This window comes from Podarcis vaucheri (genome assembly GCF_965113315.1).
Source record: "Podarcis vaucheri genome assembly, chromosome: 8".
NCBI classification, from domain to species: Eukaryota; Metazoa; Chordata; class Lepidosauria; order Squamata; family Lacertidae; genus Podarcis; species Podarcis vaucheri.
In genome coordinates, this window is record NC_138766.1 from 82986667 (window position 1) to 83010746 (window position 24080).

Genomic DNA, 24080 nt, shown 5'->3' on the forward strand with positions numbered 1-24080 from the left:
TTTTATTACAAGAGATTTCCAAATCTTTAAGGCACCACAAAACTCTGATGTTTCTGCTAGTAATCATTTTCTAAAGATTTTGGCCTTAAGGAAATGAAAATTCTGGAGACTGCTTAGTCATTCATTTTTGGCTTCATAAGCATCACACTATGCAAAAATAAAAATCTGTTAAGATGTACAGGTAAAACTTAACTTGTCCACGCTACTTTATATAAAAGGTAAAGGTAAAGGTGTTGGAGGAGATTCTTGAGAGTCCCATGGACTGCAAGAAAATCAAACCTCTCCATTCTGAAGGAAATCAGCCCTGAGTGCTCACTGGAAGGGCAGATCGTGAAGCTGAGTCTCCAATACTTTGGCCACCTCATGAGAAGAGAAGACTCCCTGGAAAAGACCCTGATGTTGGGAAAGATGGAGGGCACAAGGAGAAGGGGACGACAGGGGACGAGATGGCTGGACGGTGTTCTTGAAGATACCAGCATGAGTTTAACCAAACTGCAGGAGGCAGTCAAAGACAGGAGTGCCTGGCATGCTCTGGTCCATGGGGTCACAAAGAGTCGGACACGACTAAACGACTAAACAACAACAACAAAAGGTAAAGGACCCCTGGATGGTTAAATCCAGTCAAAGGTGACTATGGGGTGCGCCGCTCCTCTCGTTTTTCAGGCCAAGGGAGCCAGAGTTTGTCCCCAGACTGCTTTCCAGGTCATGTGGCCAGCATGACTAAACTGATTCTGGAGCGACAGGACTGTCATGAGTGCCAGAGAGCACAGAAACACAATTTACCTTCCCGCCGCAGCAGTACCTATTTATCTACTCATGCTGGTATGCTTTCAAACTGCCAGACTGGCAGGAGCTGGGACAAAGCAATGGGAGCTCACCCTATACCGCAGATTCAAACTGCCAACCTTCTGATTGGCAAGCCCAAGAGGCTCAGTGGTTTAGACCACAGCACCACCCACAGCCCTGCTGCTTTATATGAGGAAAGGGGGGGTGTGAAATCTAGAAAAACAGACAGGCACAAACATGATGGTATCAGCAACTTTTTTTAAAAAAAAGACACAGAAGTACATTACATCAGGAGATGATTGAGCAGGGGTGGGGGAGGAAATCAGAAACTTTCTGCTGATATCCTGAAGTGTGTTTGTGAGGAGCAAGTGTTTCCTCATTTGTGAAGTGGGACACTAGTGGGACACTAATATGTTTTATCGCTGTATCCGGAGCAAGCAAGGGAGGCAGAACTGTGACTTAAATGAAGGAAGTAAAAGTAATTTCACTTTCAAATCCTCTTTGTGCAGCCAGTAAAAACAAAATAAGTGAATGCCAACAACGTTATGTGGATATGTTTTCACTGTTGACAGTGGTAATTATTCAGGACTGGTCTATCCACACAGGAGAATCAGATTAATAAAATCCCTTAATCATCAATGGGTTCTGCCTTTAATTTATTGTGGATTCTGAATAACCCGCTGTTTACCTAAGAGATTACAATTTGGAGACTGACGGGTTTTGCTGCAAGATAACCGCATGGCCCTACAAACCAAATCATCAACAGCTCAAATCAGGGCAGTTAATAAATGAAAGTTCAAGATGGACTTCTGTCCTGAAGCTTATCATGTTTACATTGGGCATATGTCTCATTTGTTTTGGTAGATCTCACTTCCAAATACTTGGGCTACAGAAGGGCCATGGGGCTATGCAAAGGACAACCAAATTGTTTCTTCTGGAACCAGCAACAACATGCCTTCGCAAAAAGCTTTATTGCACATAGAAGCAACCCAGTCAGATGGGCAGGGTACAAATAAATAATGATGATGATGATGATGATGATGATGATGATGATTACACAGGGCAAATCACATTTCTAGAAAACCATGTCAGTAAGGTAGACAATCTTCATTGGGCTGTCGCTTGTGACTGGGAATTTGGACTACCTACTAGACAGAAGAATCCGAACACCTAGCAGGCACACTGACAAGCACGGTCACTTGGAGGTTCCCCCCCCCCATCCCCAGCTGCTATTATGTCTTTTTTATATATAATTTATTTATTTGATTTTACAAATTAAAATTTACATTCATAACCAGAAATAAAGAGAAATACACAAAGATTCCCCCAAATCTTTGGACTTCCCTCCACCTCTCCATGGGTTCCGTTACTAATCCTTTTCCTCTGCATATTTTAAGTCACTCCATTTTTTTAAATACTCCACTACATCCATCGTTCTTGTTACATTACACGTGTTTTTAAAATCCTGCCAAAGAGTTCAACTGCTTAAAGTGGTCTCCTAGATAAACTATAAATTTCCCTCATTCTTTATTGAAATTTTGGTCCTCCCAGTTTCTGATTTTCCCAGTCATTTTCGCCATCTCTGCATAGTCTGTCAGCTTAGTCTGCCATTCTTCTCTGGCAGGGATTTTGTCTTCCTTCCATCTCTGGGCTAAGAGATGTAGGAGATTCTTACATGCCATACACAACCAGGTGAATTTACATTTACAGAATAGGTAAAATTATACTCGGTGCAATCAGGTCCTTTTACTCTCTGCAGGTATAGACAACACAGTGCTGTAACACTGACATAAAAAATTAAAGACCCTGATGCAGAAATGTTAGCAGCTTGCAGCAGAAATAGCACACTGTGCTTGAGGAATTAAGTTAACTAACACTTCAAGCTAAGGAGAGCAGTTCCTGAGCAGCAGTGGAGTCAGGTTCCTTTGCATCTTTAATGGAGTATGCAATTACATGCCATCTTGTCTTGCAATAGAGTTAAACTGCTGAGAACATCCATACATTTTTAGGGCTGAACAGATCATCCACATCCCCCATGGAATTTGCAAGCAGTATCCATTTAAAGACCTAGGGCTACTGCAAAAAAGCTCCTGGAGACTGAATTGGCCTTAAGTGTGAGGTATAAAAGCCATCTGAATTACCTCCAATATGACTGTGGTCTCCAGAGCAGCCAGCAACATAAATATGTGATAAAATAAAATGAACAGCTTACTCAAGTTCTGCTGCTTACTAGTTATCATCATTTACATTTTCACCGTCCCTCTTACATTCTTCACAATTTTTGCTCCTCCCTAATCATATCCCCATTTCAGCAATGGAAGGGAAATGAGGGCAAAATTGAATTATTTGCTGGCAAATCAATCCTGCGTTAATGATTCAGCAGGGATCTGTTCCCAGGTCTCACAGGTAGAAGCCCAATGCTGAAAAAACAAAGTGTCCAGAAGATAAAAATATACAATAATGTACTAACATTTTAATGTGGCATTCATTATGATGAAGCATAGGGGGATTGATTAGCTGTGGTTGGGCAGTCAGAGGGGCTTCTGGGTTGCTACTGGATCAGCTGCTGTGATCCTGCTTAGGTGCTCAGATAATAAACCTTAATAACATAGGCAGTCAGGACACAACAAAGACAGACTAAGCCTAGGAATGGAAAAGGCAGGAATTAGAAAAAGGTAGGCTATGGAGGTTCCTAGGAAAGGTTGTTGAAACAAGGGAATGGTCCAAACCAATACAAAGAGGACAAGACCAAAGGGAGGGTGGGACAGTCAGAGAGGGGAACAGAAAAGTACCAGGAGTTTGCATATAGAATTAAAATATTAAAGCCAGGTTTTTAGAAACCCTCTATTAAATGTCTTTGAACAGAAGTGGACAACTCATGATTTCGGTGCTAGAAAAGATTATTTTTGTGTAGAGAAGACATGTAAATAGCCATTTGTGATTCACTGACTTCATGACACTAACCCAACTTTGTGACCCGAAGCTGAGTTTTCACCAGAAAACACAGCAACTTAACATATCAAAGTAAGCTGAAACAACTGCAGAAGAGTTCATTTTAACTAGTAATGGGTCCCTCTTTTAATACCCATGATAGTTCTTCATTGGTCTTCTTGTAAAACTTCAAACTCCTAGATCTCCAAATCTTCACCTCTGCCTAATTCACTTTCTCCACCTTGCCAACCAATTAGCCCTCATACTGTGTCCTACCCTCTCACACCTGCCTTTGTGCTATGTTCTCCTCCTGCATCTGGCAACACACTGGCTTTTCTACCTTCAAATAAATATTCTTACTATGTCTGCAAAGTCTCCCTCCTACCAGTTCACCACCCCTTGCCTCACTTTATCCTCTCCTGCTCTCTGGACAGAGATCAGATACAGAACACAAAATTAACAGCTACCTCTGGTACACATCAAAAAGCAATAGGTGAACTAAATACTTTCCCCAAAGCACCATGGACTGTCTGATCAGGTGGTCTGTAGAGCTGCTGCACTAGTCAGGACATAGGAAAACCACTCCTAGGAAGGCTTACTATTACAAAGTTGTGTTTTTGTGCTAAGAGCAACTTTTTAATAGTCTCTGTATGCCACCTATTCACAACTCCTAAGAAAATGAAGAATTGGTAAGAAAGAATACACCACAATTAAAACCAATCAGATAATACGTTGAAACCATATGCAGGGTTTTGCAATTGAAGAAGGCCCTCTGCCCAAGTCTCACCAGCTTCATGAAGTTAAGAAGGAATCAGGTTTGAAAAGTGTCATTTGTCTGACTGACTGCGCTAAATAAACATTACCTTTGTATATCAGAATAGATATTGGGGGTAGGGGATTCTACTTCTTTCAGGCCATCTATTTTGAAACATGGAACCCACCCTTCCTTGCAAAGCTTGGACTCCTAGCAGTCTTAAAATGATGAAAGTTAATCTGCCATGGGACTAAGATATGGGAAACCCTTTCAAGGGCAGGAGGCTGAGTTGCGTGACTTTCAGATCCTCTCTGTCCTGCGGCTCCACATATCTTATTAGCTTCTTTCAAAACAGTACAGAAGTAATGAATTCGTATTAGCTCTTCACTGTTGGCAAAAGGAAATCTGGACTTTTCTGTTATCAAGACAGTTAACCATACATTTATTCTTTTTTGTGAAATATTTCTTCAGAGTGGCCACAAGAGGTTGAACGCGGAAAGAGCAAAAAGTAATTAGAAAACTGAAGTAGTTCATATGGGGAGAAAGCAATGCATTTACTCAATTCTGTTTGTGGGAATTTGGCCCCAAAAGAAGAGAATGAATTCAGAAGCCACAGGTAGGAGACACAGAATCCTAAGTGGATAGGAAAGAGTTAAGTTTCAGGAAAGGCCTCTAGACAAAACAACAGAAAAGCTTAACAGACATAACAAGCAGACCCAGAAAGCATTAAAGAAGTCTAGATGTAAGTGACAATTTGAATTTCTATTTTAAAGTTATCATTTAAAATGGTAATACAGTACAAAGTTAGATGCTTGTACTACATGGAGGCTACTAACATGAGTTTGACCAAATGCGGGATGTCCTGGCGTGCTCTGGTCCATGGGGTCACAAAGAGTCGGACACTAAACAACAACTACATGGGGGGTGGTCAATATTACTGGCATTCAATTTTTAGATACTTCTATGTGCTCAAGCTGTGCACCCAGGTTTTTCCGAGCTCTTTTTACAATATAATTAGTGCATTACTTTTATTATACAAGTAGTGCCTATGTAAGAGCATAGGAATATCCTTTCTGGATCAGACAAGAAGTCTATCAAGTCTACCACTCTCAATAAGTCTACCAGCTGCCTCTCCCAAGGATGTGGAAAGAGCCGTTCCCTGTTTGCACTCATCCTCTGACAGAATTATACAACCCCTAATAGCTGCTGGTAAAGCTATCTAATCTTCTTCTTTAATAGCCTTCTAAGCTAGTAGTCATAAAATCATGTGGCAATTATTAGAGGGCACATGGTGAGGCATTTCAGAGTCCTAGATTCTTAACAAAACTGAACAGCCAACTGTTGGCATTAAACTGGGGTTAAAGTACTGGGGTGAAGACAGATGTATTGGGACCATTGATTTCTAACAACACATTCCAGTATGCAAAGTGCTTTATCGTTTCTGGCTTATTTCTCTTCATGACAGGTGTGGCAGGGTACAAGGAGGAGAGGGGTTGAAAGTCAGATCCACCTACAGTTATCGGAGGAAGGGAAGGGAATCAAATGAAATACAGACAGGCCACACAACTACAAGAGACAGGGAAAGAAGGAGAAACAACTTGAATTTTGGGAGGGAAAAGTACATACTGTCGCCTTAATCTATGCAAAGGAGTGTGTGGGGTTTTAGAGGGAGGGTAAGAAATTGTTTTGCATTGGAAAATAGGGAGAATGCAGAGGGCAAATGGGATCAGATCTACCTGGAGGGAGGGAGCATGCAGTCAAAGCATGTCTACTTTGAAGTAGTCTCCAATTTATTCAATGGGACTTATTTGCTAGTAAACTGATAAGGGGTTACATCCTAATAGTAACAGGAGGAGGAGAGGAAAAATGATATGGAGAAGGAGGAAGTGTATAGGGACCTTAGGAAAATGAGACGGGGGGGGGTCTATGCAGTTATCCTAAATAGATAACTATTTAGATAAAGATAAAAAAGATAAGACGACTAGGAGGAAGGGTTCTGTCAAAAGTTAGGGAATGGGCAGGCTGTTATTATCATTACAGTATTATTATTATTATAGATTTGTATACCGCCCAATACCTGCAGGTCTCAGGGCAGTTCACAGGAAGAAATCATGAAATAGAAACAATCAAAAGGAAAATGAAAACAACCCAATAACCCCCCCCAAAAAACCCCCCATTTTAAAAGAGCATTGGATGTCACATTCCAGTTATGCACTTGCCTCCTTTATCTTTCAGATCCTCTGACACAAACCCAGTGAACCATCATTTTAAAAAAGCTGTCGGGGGAGAAGGCTGGGCTTCCAAGACTCTCTTTCTTTTGCAGAGGTTCTACTAACTTATTCCAGTATCCTCCATTAGACGGGAAACCTAAGAACAAGTACGCTGGAGAAATGCCCCCCGCCTGCTAAGGGATGTAGTAACGCAGAAAACGCGTAGGAGAAAATCAGGGATTGGAAGTCGGGGGGGGGGAGGAAAAGGAGCGGAGCCACGAGGCGGGAAAAAAAAAATCCGAAACAGACCCACGTGGAAAGCGAGAGGGCGGGAGAGAGGCGAGGAGGCGGTTTCCATGGAGACAGAGGAAGAGGCGCGCGATCGGCGCAGGGAGGGAAGGTGGGCGGGGCCAGCCCATGTGCCGAGGGGGCGGGACGCAGCGTTCCCTGAGAAGCGAGCCAATCAGGAGCGAGCGCAGCTCACACACTGAGGAGGGGGGTGGCGGTTGGTTGCGCGCGCGGCGGGGGGGGCGGTTGTGAGGGAAGGGTCTTCCCCCCCCACTTTCCTCCCCCCCCTCCTCAGGTTTAACGGATAATACTCACCGCGCTGCCCCCCTCCCCCGAAGCTGAGGGGAGGGACCGATGTGGGGCGGCGGCAGCAGCGGCAGCGCCCACAGGGACCAGGCTGAGGAGGCGGCTGAGGAGACGACAACCGCCGCCGGGCGTGCGTCACGCGCGTGCGCGCCCCCCCCCGCCCACTCCGCGCAGTGACCCGGATGTACCGGGCTAGGCAGGGCGGGCTAGCTGTGGAGGCGGCGGCAGCAACGGGTCGCCGGCGGCGGCCGACGCTACTGCGCATGCTCGCTCGGCGCGGCAACCTAAAACATAAAAAAGAAACGCGCCCGCAGGTGATCTTTATGTTTCTCGGCGCCGGCGGGCGGGCGGGATTAGTCCCTCTAATCCGTTTTCTCTTAAAAGCGCTTCAATCTCGGGATGATTTCGGGAGGGAATCGCGTGAGGCTTTCCACACACACACAAACACCCAACACCTGGTTAAAACGGAGAAGATTTGAACGATATGGTTAAAATTAATAATATTTCGTATTTATTTATGCACTGCCTAAAGAACAGCTAAAATATTTCCCCCCAAAGAAAAATCATTTAAAAAAAACCGTTGAAACATTAATAGAATTAAAACTGTGGGTAAATCTTTGTATCTATATCTTGCATTTATAGCTTCAATTTTCCCTCTTTCCAAACGGACGTGTGTTCCTGTGCCTGTGCAGAGAGCACATGGCAAAAGCTGGCACAGCATCTTCCAGCCACGAGCCTCATTCATGGCATGTTCCATGCTAGCGATGATTGGTTTAGTTTTGGAAAAGGAGGTAACGTGGAAAAACAAAACAAAACAACTTCCCTAGCTAAACGTCTTCTGCGCAGCTGTCCATCCACTTGAAGATTTATTGCGCCTTTTGCCACCTGCGAGACACAAGACTAACCCCAACAAATAATAATAATAATTTATTATTTATACTCCGCCCATCTGGCTGGGATTCCCCAGCCACTCTGGGCGGCTTCCAACAAAGTATTAAAATACAGCAATGCATCAAACATTAAAAGCTTCCCTAAACAGGGCTGCCTTCAGATGTCTTCTAAAAGTCTGGTAGTTCTTGTTCTCTTTGACATCTGATGGGAGGGCGTTCCACAGGGCGGGAACCACTACCGAGAAGGCCCTCTGCCTGGTTCCCTGTAACTTGGCTTCTCGCAGCGAGGGAACCACCAGAAGGCCCTCGGCGCTGGACCTCCGTGTCTGGGCAGAACGATGGAGGTGGAGACGCTCCTTCAGGTATACAGGACCAAGGCTGTTTAGGGCTTTAAAGGTCAGCACCAACACTTTGAATTGTGCTCGGAAACGTACTGGGAGCCAGTGTAGGTCTTTCAAGGGGCTAGTCCTCACTGACGAGGTGAACTGGGGCTAATGCTTTGGAGTGGTGGAATCCCCAAACATAGAAGCCGGGGAGGGGGGGAGAGAGATAGGCAAAAGCTAAATCCCTTCCCTAGGACCAGCTCCAGGTTAGAGGGGTCTTTGGTTGTCTGAATCCAGGCACAAGTAGTTGCCCAGAGCACCAGCTGCACAACTGAACAGCTATTTGTGCCAGTAGTAGCCACAGGCTTGCCCAGTTGGCAAAACTTAAAACAGCCTTCTCCTCTCCCAAACAGCTTTTCATTTAATCAAATGGCACCAGGGCTCTATTCCACACATCTGCATGTTGGGTACAGTATTAAGCAGCCTCTGGTTTTACCCCAAGGATAGGGTGGCCCTCTGGATGTTATTGGACCTTTTGGTGAATAATAAATCTCAAGAATACATAATAAATCAGGGCATCTTTGGCTGATTTAGGATTGCCACATCCCTGCTGTTTCTTTGACAGGTGAGCTTGGCGGAAAATCAAACAGGTGATGTCTTCAACGCCAGGCTGAGCATTGCTTCACCTGTTTAATTTCCACCTGCCCTGCTACTGATAACAGCACAGGAGCTCTGTCACGGAGGAGTCAAACTGTGGCAACCCTCCACTGGCATCTCAAGCACCTCCTGCAGTTATTGTTGTTTAGTCGTGTCCGACTCTTCATGACCCCATGGACCAGAGCACGCCAGGCACTCCTGTCTTCCACTGCCTCCCACAGTTTGGTCAAACTCATGCTGGTAGCTTCGAGAACACTGTCCAACCATCTCATCCTCTGTAGTCCCCTTCTCCTTGTGCCCTCAATCTTTCCCAACATCAGGGTCTTTTCCAGGGAGTCTTCTCTTCTCATGAGGTGGCCAAGGTCTTGGAGCCTCAGCTTCAGGATCTGTCCTTCCAGTGAGCACTCAGGGCTGATTTCCTTCAGAATGGATAGGTTTGATCTTCTTGCAGTCCATGGGACTCTCAAGAGTCTCCTCCAGCACCATAATTCAAAAGCATCAATTCTTCGGTGATCAGCCTTCTTTATGGTCCAGCTCTCACACTACTGGGAAAACCATAGCTTTAACTACAGTATATGGACCTTTGTTGGCAAGGTGATGTCTCTGCTTTTTAAGATGCTGTCTAGGTTTGTATCTCCTTCAGTTAATAACTTGCAAATCCCAAATGGCTGGTGCAGTATCGCACCAATGGCAGGCGATAATAGTTTCACTGACCCAGCAACCTCATTATCTTCAGACGGGGAGATTTCTCTGGGTGCAGCACCAAGAAAGCTTGTAGTTCTACAATTTTCAATCAGAAAGATTCCCCCGGCTCAAACTGCATATTTGATATTTCCGACCTGAATTCACCAACGGTACTTGGAAACGGGGTCAGAGAGAGAGAAGAGGCCCAGGCACCAATTGCAATATATCACTATAACCCACCCTCCAACTGAAAAGCAGTTAAAAGGCACAGGCAGGGACCTTGTGACCCTCCAAATGTTGGATTCCAATCCCCATCAGCCCCAACCAGCATGTCAAACGACCAGGCATGATGATAACTGTAGTCCAATAATATCTGGAGGGCCATAGGCTTCATACCACTGGCTTAAGGAACAGCAACCAGGAGCGCTGCAAAAATAAACACAGCATAAGGAGATATGTGTGAGTATATGGGAGGCTGATCCATATTTTCTACAGAGCCGCTGGAATCACGTAACACTGGTCCTGAGAGATCTGCATTGGCTCCCAGTACATTTCCGAACACAATTCAAAGTGTTGGTGCTGACCTTTAAAGCCCTAAACGGCCTCGGTCCAGTATACCTGAAGGAGCGTCTCCACCCCCATCGTTCTACCCGGACACTGAGGTCCAGTGCTGAGGGCCTTCTGGCAGTTCCCTCATTGCGAGAAGTGAGGTTACAGGGAACCAGGCAGAGGGCCTTCTCGGTAGTGGCGCCCGCCCTGTGGAACATCCTCCCTTCAGATGTGAAGGAAATAAGCAGCTACCTTACCTTCAAAAGACATCTGAAGGCAACCCTGTTTAGGGAAGTTTTTAATATTCAATGCTGTATTGTTTTTAACCCTCGATTGGGAGCCGCCCAGAGTGGCTGGGGGAAACTCAGCCAGATGGGCGGGGCATAAATAATAAATTATTATTATTATTACAGAGCAATTGCAAATCTGGCATATTGTTGTGCCTGGACAGTGGTTAATGGGGACCCTCCCATCATCCCCAATGCCTAAGTAAAAGGGAACAGAGGAAACTTGTTGACTGTTATAAACATTAGGTAAAGGTAAAGGTACCCCTGCCCGTACGGGCCAGTCTTGCCAGACTCTAGGGTTGTGCGCTCATCTCACTCTATAGGCCGGGGGCCAGCGTTGCCCGCAGACACTTCCGGGTCACGTGGCCAGCGTGACAAGCTGCATCTGGCGAGCCAGCGCAGCACACAGAATGCCGTTTACCTTCCCGCTGGTAAGCAGTCCCTATTTATCTACTTGCACCCGGGGGTGCTTTCGAACTGCTAGGTTGGCAGGCGCTGGGACCGAATGACGGGAGCGCACCCTGCCGCGGGGATTCGAACCGGCCGACCATGCAATCGGCAAGTCCTAGGCGCTGAGGTTTAACCCACAGCGCCACCCGCATCCCAATTGTTATAAACATTACTGGTTGTTATAAAAGGGAGAGACAGAGAGGAAAATTGAGCTTTATGATTGCAAGAACTTAAAAGTGAGGAAACGCACCTGTTCTAGAAAGAAAGGAAGGAAACCTATTATGCAGAAGCAGCTGACAGGCTCAGCATTATTTCGTTTTATTTTATTTTTGGATACCTCCAAGGTTTGATTAGTCAGTCTCTTTGATCTCTGTAAGTTCGTTCTTGTCTCCGACATATATGGCATTAGGAAAGTAGTCCCATTGGGGCTTGGGCTGCCTTCTGGAGCTTTTCTGCACTTAATGAGAGAGCTGGTGCAGCAGAGATGCTAATTGCAGGGGCATGGAATCCCTCCCCCCCCCTTCAAATTTCACCCCAGCCATGAACTTGCAAGATGTCCTCAAGGCCAAGCCTTGGTCCCCTCAGCCCTTACTCTCCATGTGCAGCCAGTTTGCAGAAGCTACAACTAGGTCACGATGATGAAACCCATCCAACGGCGTCCGGAAACCAGACTGTGCAGCTTACCAGTGGCGTGGCACAATCCGAGGAGCTGAGCTTGACATTTCTAAACCAGGTGTGGCCCTCCAGGTGTCATTGGGCTCCAACTCTCATCAGCCTCCGCCCCGGTCAGCATGCGCAATGGTCTGGGACAATGAGGGTTGTAGTATATATCTCAAAAGTGGGCAACCAAAATGATCAAGGCTGGATCAAGTCCCTTAAAAGGAAAGTTTGGGTGACTTTCTTGTTTGTTTGCTTGCTTGCTTGTTTGTTCAGTTTGTTTGTTTTTTAAATGGTAAGATGGACATTTTTCTGTCTCGGATAATAGTACAACCTGAGGTTATCCAATGAAGAAGAATACATGGTACCTCTGGATGCGAATGAGATCCGTTCTGGAGCCCTGTTCACATCCTGAAGCGAACGCAACCCGCAACCAACTTCTGGGTTGCCACGGAGCGCAACCCGAAAATATTCATCCCGAAGCATATTTAACCCGAGGTATGACTGTAGTGGGACGCGGGTGGCGCTGTGGGTTAAAGCCTCAGCGCCTAGGGCTTGCCGATCGAAAGGTCGGCGGTTCGAATCCCCGCGGCGGGGTGCGCTCCCGCTGCTTGTCCCAGCGCCTGCCAACCTAGCAGTTCGAAAGCACCCCCGGGGGCAAGTAGATAAATAGGTACCGCTTACCAGCGGGAAGGTAAACGGCGTTCCGTGTGCGGCTCTGGCTCGCCAGAGCAGCGTTGTCACGCTGGCCACGTGACCCGGAAGTGTCTCCGGACAGCGCTGGCCCCCGGCCAATAAATGTGAGATGGGCGCACAAACCCCAGAGTCTGTCAAGACTGGCCCGTTCGGGCAGGGGTACCTTTACCTTTACCTTTATGACTGTAGTATAGGGACGCGGGTGGCACTGTGGGTTAAACCACAGAACCTAGGACTTGCCGATTAGAAGGTTGGCGGTTCGAATCCCCGCGACAGGGTGAGTTCCCGTTGCTCGGTCCCTACCCCTGCCAACCTAGCAGTTCGAAAACACGTCAGAGTGCAAGTAGATGAATAGGGACCGCTCCAGCGGTAAGGTAAACGGCGTTTCCGTGCGCTGCTCTGGTTCGCCAGAAGCGGCTTAGTCATGCTGGCCACATGACCCGGAAGCTGTACGCCGGCTTCCTCGGCCAATAAAGAGGGATGAGCGCCACAACCCCAGAGTCAGCCACAACTGTACCTAATGGTCAGGGGTCCCTTTACCTTTTGTGACTGTAGTAGGAGATACAAGCCAGAGAAAAGGAAGCACTTCCAAATAAAACTATGGGATTTAATCCCACAAGATGCAGCGGCGCCACCTTGGACGGCTTTAAAAGAAGACTGGGCAGATTCAAGGAGGACCAGGCTATGAATGGCTACGAAACCCGGTGGATGTGTTCCAATTTTGTTGGCATCCATCTGTCTCGAGCGACAATGGAGTGTGCTTCCTAGGGTGAAGTCAGCAAGCCTCTGGGGCGCGTGCCTGGGCAGTGTAAGACGTTTGGCACCAGCTTGGCTGCAGGATTTGCAGGAAGGAGGCATACAAGGCACCATCCAACCGTCTCCACTCCAAATTTGTGTAGAGTTAGCCTTTTCAAGGCAGTTTGCTTCTGGAAACCACAGGAGGAAAGAGTTACATTGGAGGGCCCTTTGGAGTAAATCTGACTTCAGCACTGGACCCCTTTGCTGTTCTCAGTTCTTTGGCACCACAGTTATCAAGAAAAACCCGAGAGATACCCAGCTAGATGTGAGCTCATTTTGACCTTGGCAGAGTTGTTTTGTCTGCACTACTTTCCTGTCGCTGTTTCCTCCTCCTTCGGTGTAAGCTGTGCTTTGGGGAAGGGCTGTGTTGCATGCTAAAGCAAAGGTCCACAGTTCCATCCCTGGCATTGCTCGGTAGGGCTCAGAAACACCCTTGCCCCAAACCCCGGAGAGTCATTACCGGTCCATGTGGACATTACTGAGCTAGATGGGCTAAAGACTTGACTCCGCAGGCGACAGCTTCCTGTGCATTCAGGAAAAAGGGGTCTTCTCTGTAAATAACAATTTGAAGGAAAAAGCAAGTTTGTAGAATTAATCACACAGATGCCCCATCCGTCCTTCACGAAGCCCCTCCATCTGTCCTCACAACATCCCTGCGAGGAAGGATAAGCGAAGAGATGTTGGCCCAAGGTCCCTCAGTGAAATTCACGGCTCAGCAGCGTTTAATTCGAACGCAGCTCCCAGCTGTACTACATTACAAAGCATAATTGCCATATCATTTATTTTATTCGCAGGCCTTTTGCCCAGACTTAAGGCAACATTACCTTAGTAAATATATGAGTGGTTTTGCTTCACAATCCTTCAGGACTAGGCTGGGGGGGAATGTGTCACCCGCAGGGTCTCGCCATCCAGACTGTGACCTCCCCTCTTCACCTCCCACACGAAGCAATCGGGGTTTTATTTTCGCTTTTCCTGCCCCCCCCCCAGTGGCTTCTGTTTCTGCCAGTGTGTCTGTATTGCTGCCATTTGGATGCTCTAGGCATTCATCTCTGCATGAATAACCCTCTTTTAGCTTCACTTGGCTCATAAGCAACATGCTAATCTATTGCCTTGCTGGAAAGCAAAACGAATTGCCATCTCCGATTGACTGGAGGAACCCAGAATACTTCCAGGGCACCCAACGTTGACAGGTTCAAACCTTAAAAGAATGGCAGGTCTACCAAAAGCCCAAGCCTAGAACAATCTGCAGCCCATAAATTCCTGCCCTTTACTCCTAGCCAGAGAAGCAACATTACTCATGCAAATGCTAATGGCTGTATTCCTTTTTAAGAAAATAGCAGCCGTGGCACACGCACTGCAAATCCAGATAAGAAGCTCTACGTAGAAGGGTAGGTGACTGGTGACTGGGAGTGGCCGCCAAAACCATATAACCCCGGTCTTGAAAGACCTACACTGGCTCTCAGTATGTTTCCGAGCACAATTCAAAGTGTTGGTGCTGAACTTTAAAGCCCTAAACGGCCTCGGTCCCGTATACCTGAAGGAGCGTCTCCACCCCCATCATTCTGCCCGGACACTGAGGTCCAGCGCAGAGGGCCTTCTGGCAGTTTTCTCGCTGCGAGAAGCCAAGCTACAGGGAACCAGGCAGAGGGCCTTCTCGGTGGTGGCACCCGCACTGTGGAACGCCCTCCCACCAGATGCCAAAGAGAAAAATAACTACCAAACTTTTAGAAGACATCTGAAAGCAGCCCTGTTTAGGGAAGCTTTTAATAGGTTATTGTATTTTAGTGTTTTGTTGGAAGCCACCCAGAGTGGCTGGGGAAACCCAGCCAGATGGGCGGGGTATAAATAATAATTTATTATTACTATTATTATTATTATTACTACTACTTCAGATGTGCCAGACAGTGGTGAAGTTTCATGCTCCGGCACTGGGGGGGGGGGGCGGAGAGCAGGCGGGGCTGGGGCTGGTGTGCGTCCTGGGGGCGGGGCGCTCAGCATGGGGGAGGGGGCCGCTGCTATGGTACTCTGCTGGGATCGCACTGCTAGGGCAGTGCACTCCCCCCACACTCCTCTTCCTCTGCCAGTGCTGCCAGAGTCTTGATCCAGGTGCCCCCCCCTGCAGCTATTTGCATGGGGTGGGAAAATGCAATGCTGCTGCTATATTTACCTGGTTTACATTCACACGAGTACCTAACTGCATGAACATTGCACCTGTTGCGCCAGAGACTCGGAACTCGGGCTTGCCTGTTCCCCAGTGGCTCCTGCTCTTTAGCACAGGGGTTGCCAACATCTGCTATCTGCAGGCACCAGCACAGCTTCCATTGCCTCCTAGGCAGTGTTTGAAATTAGCCAGGCCTAGGACAAAGGACCTTTGCCAACAAAGGTCGGTAGAGTTAAAGCCATGGTTTTCCCAGTAGTGATGTATGGAAGTGAGAGCTGGACCATAAAGAAGGCTGATCGCCAAAGAATTGATGCTTTTGAATTATGGTGCTGGAGGAGACTCTTGAGAGTCCCATGGACTGCAAGAAGATCAAACCTATCCATTCTGAAGGAAATCAGCCCTGAGTGCTCACTGGAAGGACAGATCCTGAAGCTGAGGTTCCAATACTTTGGCCATCTCATGAGAAGAGAAGACTCCCTGGAAAAGACCCTGATGTTGGGAAAGATGGAGGGCACAAGGAGAAGGGACGACAGAGGACGAGATGGTTGGACAGTGTTCTTGAAGCTACAAACATGAGTCTGACCAAACTGCGGGAGGCAGTGGAAGACAGGAGTGCCTGGCGTGCTCTGGTCCAGGGGGTCACGAAGAGTCGGACACGACTAAACGACTAAACAACAACAAGGACTTGCCAGTTAGAAGGTTGGCGGTTCGAATCCCTGCAACGGGTGAGCTCCCGTTGCTTGGTCCCTGCTCCTGCCAACCTAGCAGTTCGAAAGCACGTCAAAGTGCAAGTAGATAAATAGGTACCACTCTGGCGGGAACGTAAACGGCGTTTCCGTGCAAGGCTCTGGTCCGCCAGAAGCGGCTTAGTCATGCTGGCCACATGACCCGGAAGCTGTACGCCGGCTCTCTCGGCCAATAAAACGAGATGAGTGCCGCATCAGCACCATCTGGAGGTACATGCTTGGGGATCCTTGGATCTGGACTCTTTCCACACACTAATGCCCCATCGTGTGGAATTCTATCCATTCTACTTTGTCCGCACAATTGGAATGAATTTCAGGAACCAAAATGCATTTTCTGAGCAACCTGAGCAGGAGTGGTGAACGACGTTATAGTTCATTGTTGTTGCTTGTCTTCACTTACCCTACCTGGCTGCCTTGCTCACCGTTGTAAAAAATATTCTCACGTTATGAATGTCTGAATGGGTCAATATATATGTGTCCCTAGACTTTTCTCCTTTAAATTCTCAAAGCTCTTAACCTAGCTCACTTGGCCGTGAAACTCACCGACTGACCTTACAGTCCAGTGTTAGAAACTCAGATATAATCCAAACTGATTTTCTCTGGAGTCAAAGATATGACTGGGAGAAACCTTGTTATGTTGAGTTCATATTTTGCACAGTTGTTATACGGTGTCTGTTTGATAATGTGTTGTTTGCTATGCCTAATAAAGGATCTTGATTGATATAATATAATCGCCAAATGGCACTTTAAACCTAGTTTATTGTCGCCACAATTGTCGCCATTTTTCCTCATTGAAGCTTGCTGCTGTTGTCATTATTATTAATTTCATTTCTGTGCCGATTTATATTTTAAAGAACAACCCTCAAAGCGGTTGGCAACACATTAAAACATCAGATAAAAGCACCCAGAATAAAACAAATTCAAGCTTCAAGGAAAGTATTGCAGATCATTCTCTAAGGGACATTTTGCTTTCTCCAGTTGTGATCTGGCATCCAGAGATCTCATGTTGTTGTTGTTGTTGTTGTTGTTGTTTATACCCCGCCCATCTGCCTGGGTTTCCCCAGCCACTCTGGGTGGCGCCCAACAGAATATGAAAAACACAATAAAACATCAAACATTTAAAAACTTCCCTAGACATGCCTCCAGGTGTCTTCTAAAAGTCAGATAGTTGTTTATTTCCTTGACATCTGATGGACCTGCGCCAGTTGCAAAATGTGCCTGGCACATGGGTAATTTTTAACACTGCCCTACACCACAGGGCTGTTGTAAGGATAAAGTGGAAAGGCCCAAGAGGAAGGAATAACTGATGTCCAAACTGTCAATATTCCACTTCTGGTTTTATGACACAACCATCAGAAAACTACACCCAAGAGAGGGGAAATGAAGCTGAATTCTTGCTATGCTACACACCACACCACAAAGGGAACTTACTGCAATGGTGTTGACCACCTTGAAAATGGTTGGTGCAAAAGCCATGAGAGGCTTCTCAAGAGTTTCAGTCTGATGGGGAGACTATTTTGATGCAGCAACATGGGAACCTAAAGACAGGTTACCAAAACGGGCGAGCATCAAAGTTGTGGAAGATGAATACCTGGGGATCCTTAGATCTTTACTGTTTTCACACATGGCTCCCACATCGCGATTTGCCGCTTCTGCGTGTGACATCATTCTGAGCGTCTGCGCAAGCGGCGAAACCCAGAAGTAACCCGTTCCGTTACTTCCGGGTGGCCGCAGAGCGCAACCTGAAAACGCTCAACCTGAAGTGACTTTAACCCGAGGTATGACTGTATTCCCATTGTGGCGACTGCAATGCAGGTTATATTGCTAGATGACCCTTGGGTCCCTTCCAACTCTAGGATTCCATGAGGGTTAGGGTGTTCCTTTGGCGATTAGCTTATATATCTGAGTTTCTAACCCTGCTCTAAAGCCCAAGTCCATGTCCACTTACTGGCCAGCCTGACCCATGTTTAACAAAGAACCGAGGCCGTTGGATCTCGGCAACAGATGTAGGAATCTGGAAATTGCAAACAGGGAAGACTGGAAAGTCTTGGAGCCCAGCATCTGCTGTGACATAAGGCGATAATCTGCTTTTGTCCAAATGAGAAATCTAACCAGCTCAACCTACGATAAGTAGCCTAGCATGTGGTGGATGCTAACACATGGATAATTACAACCAGAAACACATTAAAAAGAGAGAGGGGGATCAGTGTTTGGGCTGCAAACCCTACAGCCACTGTGAAACAACTCCACACAGTTTAACGAAGTTTAGTAGCTGATATAACCTGGGGTGTTGTGTATCATGAATAGTGTAGCACATAACCAGCTATTATGGAAGTCCCGGCAGATTTAGATTAAAATCCCCAGGGCAGCCACATAATTATTTTTGGGCTTCCACCTATAAAAAGAGGAACAACTGTTAGCTAGCGCTCCTGGTTTCTATGGGGCTTTTAAATTTGAAAAGCACTTTCTAAAGTTTACATAAAACCCAACATTGCAAGACTAGGATTTCCCCTCACTTCCTGAAGTTTCCCAAATCTGCTCAGGAGTGGAGGCATGCAAGGGGGTGGGAAAAGGGGAAAGTCCTGTTGTGCAAATGGATGGACACATTTGGATGCCCCCCCCACGTTATTTGATGTTCCCTTCAAACTGGACCACACTGTTGTTCTCATATCACACTGGATGTGAAGGGAGGATGAGGACTAGTGACTTGGCTATAAACTGTCACATCAAAATTAAAATGCAGCACAGATCTCAGTTCATCCCATTAGGCTCATCCTGCTTCAACTCAGACCCAAAGCCTCATCTCACCCCGGGAAATCTAACTCTTCATTTGTCCCTATTGACTATCAACAAAAAGGCAAAAGTGGTTGCCTGCAAATTTCATCCACTTCTGCAAAGATATGAGAAATGTTTCCCAGTAGTGATGTATGGAAGTGAGAGCTGGACCATAAAGAAGGCTGATTGCTGAAGAATTGATGCTTTTGAATTCTGGTGCTGGAGGAGACTCTTGAGAGTCCCGTGGACTGCAAGAAGATCAAACCTATCCATTCTGAAGGAAATCAGCCCTGAGTGCTCACTGGAAGGACAGATCCTGAAGCTGAGGCTCCAATACTTTGGCCACCTCATGAGAAGAGAAGACTCCCTGGAAAAGACCCAGATGTTGGGAAAGATGGAGGGCACAAGGAGAAGGGGACAACAGAGGACGAGATGGTTGGACAGTGTTCTCAAAGCTACCAGCATGAGTTTGACCAAATTGCGGGAGGCAGTGGAAGACAGGAGTGCCTGGCATGCTCTGGTCCATGGGGTCACAAAGAGTCAGACACGACTAAACAACTAAACAACAACAAGGAAGAAGAAGAAGCAAGTTTTACATGCACCAAGCACAGAAGCCCCTGAACCTACTTGTCTGACATTTGGCAGGCTTCCCAGAAGGGGTGGCTAATTTCACCCCATTTTTGCCCATTTCTGACAACCGGGGGTGGGGTCCCCAATGCTAAAGAAGCCTCAGTTTTTCCAAGAGTTAGGCATCAGATCCCAGCTGAAGTGGGTCTCACCCAAAGTGTTTCAAGGCAAAGCAGTTCACTTTCCATGGTCCCAAGGCAAGATCTCAACCAGATCTCCTTTCCAGTGCCCATCCCAAGGCTCCATCACTTCCCTGAGTCATGCTGGAGCCATGCTACTGTGGACACATTCTGTACTGTAATAGTTTTCTGCAGTCTGAATCATATCCATTTAGGGGGATGGGTGGTGGCTGGCCAGTTCTGTCTCCCCAGTGGCTTAACTCCCATGTGCTCAGCACTTCTTAGTCCTGAATGCATTTTGGGTGTGTTTGTATTCTAAATCAGAACTCAAGTTAGATGCCATCCCTAGTGGACCTCACAACAACTTTGAAGTTCCGTTTTCCTTGCAACGTGGAAATGCTGATTTGCGTTCCCCAGTTGTTGTTTTCCAGGGACACTCATCATGTCTTTACGGCAGGAAGGAAGTGCAAACATGTCAGCCTCACAAACACAAAAGCATCCATGACTGATGGCCATCCAACTTCTGCTTAAAAACCTCTAATTTTTGAGAAGTAAAGGTAAAGGGACATAACCCTAACGAAAACCGTGTGATTCAAAAGCATTTGTGATGGTTGCTTTCCTCCTTTAGACACACACACATTGAAAGCCCTACAAAATCCAGTACAATGGTACCTTGGTTTTCAAACTTAATCTTTTCCGGAAGTCCATTCCAAAACCAAAGCGTTCCAAAACCAAGGCACGCTTTCCCATGGAAAGTAATGCAAAACAGATTAATCCGTTCCAGACTTTTAAAAACAACACCTAAAATGGCAATTTAACATGAATTTTACTATCTAACGAGACCACTAAAATGAAAGCAATAATCAATGTACTGTACTGTACTGTAAAATAAATAAGACGGTATTGTAGATGATTAAAATTATTTTTTTTTCTTATTTGCACTTATGATAGTTATTGTTTGGGTGGGAGGGGCTGCCTCTGATCCATTGCCACAGTCACACAATCAATCACTCAATCAATCAGTAGCTGAACTGGGTTCCACACAGTCACAAAAACAAATGAACCGAAAAAGCCTCAAAAACAAAAATGCAAAATAAATAGCAAAAACAAAAGCGCCAAACTTAACCCATTCCGGAAGTCCGTTTGACTTCCGAAATGTTCGAAAACCAAAGCACAGCTTCCGATCGGTGCAGGTGCCCCAGAAACAATAGCCGACAGCCACAGCGGACATTCAGCTTCCAAAAAACATTTGGAAACCGGAACACTTACTTCCGGGTTTTCGGTGTTTGAGAACCAAGGCATTTGAGTACCAAGGTACCACTGTACGCATAAACTGCTTTGTGGTGCTTCAGGATAAGAACAGTTTCAGGTTAAGTACGGACTTCTGGAACGAATTAAGTATTTAACCCGAGGTACCACTGTACTATAAAATAAATAAGACTGTATTGTAGATACTTTTGAGAACCAAGATACCACTGTAACAACAAAGCCATTTGCATTTAGGAACTCAAACATTTCCATTAATGTAATCAAACCATAATGCCAAATATTTAAATGAGCAGTTAGTGCAGTTCAATACAAACTCATAATAATTCAAATAAATTATTTCCCTTTTCTATTATTATTATTATTAGCCTCCGCCCATCTGACTGGGTTGCCCTAGCCACTCTGGGCAGTTTCCAGCATATACAAAAACAAAATTAAACATTAAAAACTTCCCTATACTGTACAGAGCTGCCTTCAGATGTCTTCTAAAATCAAGATCCCAGGATGAATGCATTGAATAATTTACTTAATTGCCTTTATCTTTGAAGGAGCTTAAGGTGCTATACACAGTTCTCCTCTCCATTTCCATCCTCACAACAACCTTGTGAGGTAGGTTTGACAGCGAGCTTCGTGGCTGAGTGGGGATTCGAACCCTCCTCTCCTGGGTCCTAGCCCAACACTCTAACCATTACATCACAAAGGGACGGAAAAAGCAGCTGCAGTTACATCCTCCTACAAATCTGGGACAGTTCACATCTTCTGAGCCACATTTGAAACTGGCCTAATGGGGTTATCTTATACAGAGTCAGATCACTAGGTTCATGTACCCCAGTATTGCCTACACAGGCTGGCAGTGGCTCTCCAGAGTACCCCTTCTGGAGATACCTTGGATTGAACCCTGGTCCTTCTGCATGCAGTGCAGGTGCCCTGCCATTTAGCTATCGTCCCCCTACAATACTGAGCAGGCCACTGATCCATCCAGTTCAATATTGCCTACGCAGGTTGGCAGCAGCTCTCCAGAGTTTCAGGTAGGAGCCTCACCTGGAGATGCCTTGGATTGAACCCTGGTCCTTCTACATGCAGTGCAGGTGCCTTGCCATTTAGCTATCGTCCCCCTACAATACTGAGCAGGCCCTTGATCCATCCAGTTCAATATTGCCTACACGGATTGGCAGCAGCTCTCCAGAGTTTCAGGTAAGAGGCTCACCTGAGTATGCCTTGAATTGAACACCCTGGTCCTTCTGCATGCAGTGCAGATGCCCTGCCATTTAGCAGGCCATTGATCCATCCAGCTCAATATTGTCTACACGGGTTGGCAGCAGCTCTCCAGAGTTCAGGTAGGAGCCTCACGTGGAGATGCCAAGGACCGCATCTGGGGGCCTTCTAGCAGCCAAGCAGATGCTCCAGCACGGAGCTCAACTTCCCTCTCCCCGCCTCCACCAGCGTCAAAAGAGGAAGAAGAAGAAACAGCCATAATATTTTGCTCTTCCTCTATTCTGCCCCTGCTAGGAGGTAATCAAGAAAAGGCTACCTATGCAAACCGATCGAATTCTGCACCCTGCAAGGCAAGGAAGGATGCAACCCGAACCCCACTTACCTGGAAGTAAGCCCCACTGAAGTCAACAGGGCTTACTTCCGAGTAGATCTACGCTGTCAGGAGTTGCACCCACGGTGTCAACCCCCCATTGAGCCACACCGCGGAGGATCGGGTCGCACGTACGCAAGGAGCGAGGCTGCAACCCTGCGCTCGCTTCCATAAATGCATCCTCCCGGAGTCACCAGGCAGAGGATCGGGCCGCACAAAAGCACGCATGCAGTTTCCACCCCCTTCACACAACGCCAAGGATCGAGGCCACTACCCCACGCAGGCTTCCGCGGGAGTAAAGAGCACCCACTGAGCGACACTTCCTGCCGAGGAATCCGCACGCGGAGGATCGGGCCCCGACGACCGCACATCAGCGTGGGGATCGGGGCCTGAGAAAGGCCTTGCCAATGGGGGGGGGGGAGCTGCGTTGCTTTGTCACCCCCCATTCACTGGAAGAGGCGGCTCCCCCATTCCCCATTTTGCTTCCCCCTTATAAATGAGGCAGCCTGGAAGCCGCAACGCTCCGCTGCTCCCCACCCGATCCCTCGATCCCTTCCCCACAGTGATGCTCGACCGCCTTTGCTTTGCGCTGAACCCGGTTTGAATGACTTAAAAGACGGGGAGAGGGGCGATCAAGCGATGGGAAGGCGCGACGGTGTTGCAAATCAACGCAACGCAATGCCAAATAAATGATAATGCAAGAATAAGAATAATATGAATAGCCAGGTCACACTCACCGTTTCCGCCGCGCGCGGATCCGAGGGAGCGGGGTGGGCGCAAAAGCGATCCGCCGAATTGCCACGGGTGGCGGCCAGGAGAAGGAACCAGATTTCTGCAGCCTCTTTTGCAAAAGGCAACGGAGCTTCCGGGTTGGTCAGTCCCAACGTCACTGCTACAGGTTTGCAAGGAAGAGGAGGCGGCAAGCTGCGTGCGGGAGACAAAAAAGATAGCTATAAAAGGAAGGGACCCGTCAGGGAGGAGGAGGAGGGAGCCCTGTTTACCTCCGAGATGCTCGATCCGTGCCCCGATCCTGAAAGCATCTACCTGGGAGCAAAGGTTGATTTTGGACACACAGTCGGCAGAGCGCGAGCAAAGCTTTCCCTAGCTTTGTGCCACGCGTTTGGAAAAGGAGGGAGGATCTGCGTAAAAACAGCCCTGCAGGATCAGGCCAGGGGCATCCCTCACAGGGGCCATCCAGATACCTGTGGGAAACCTTCGAGCAGGATTCGACCACAAGAGCTCTCCTCTCCCCCTCCTGATGTTTCCAGGAGCTGGTTTTCAGAAGCCAACAACTGTGAACATAAACATAAGCCGTCATGGCTAGTAGTAGCCATTGACAGCCCCTCATGCGCTCCGAGCATCCCGATTTCCCAGGGAAAGTCCCGGAATTACAGAAGCCATCCCGGTTTCTGATTTGACCCCCCGAGATGTCCGGTTTTCCATTTTTCTCGGAGAACAATTAAAAGTTGTCTGTGTGTGTGTGTGTGTGTGTGTGTGTGTGTGTATTTATACTGAAAATAAAATACCTGCAGCAA

General features: G+C 47.1%; 1 protein-coding gene across 2 annotated transcripts in view; it reads right to left on the reverse strand.

Annotated features, from left to right (window-relative positions):
* The window catches only part of CYRIB (CYFIP related Rac1 interactor B), a 66675-nt gene extending 43246 nt beyond the window's left edge, over window positions 1-23429 (reverse strand). Inside the window, exon 1 of one of the 2 annotated variants that reach the window (XM_082235877.1) lies at window positions 23283-23429. The gene's annotated coding sequence lies outside the window, so the exon portion shown is untranslated. Of the gene's footprint in view, window positions 1-7284; window positions 7435-23282 lie in introns of those variants that run through there. The other variant, XM_082235876.1, reaches the window with a different exon arrangement.
* Between the last annotated feature and the right edge of the window lie 651 nt (window positions 23430-24080).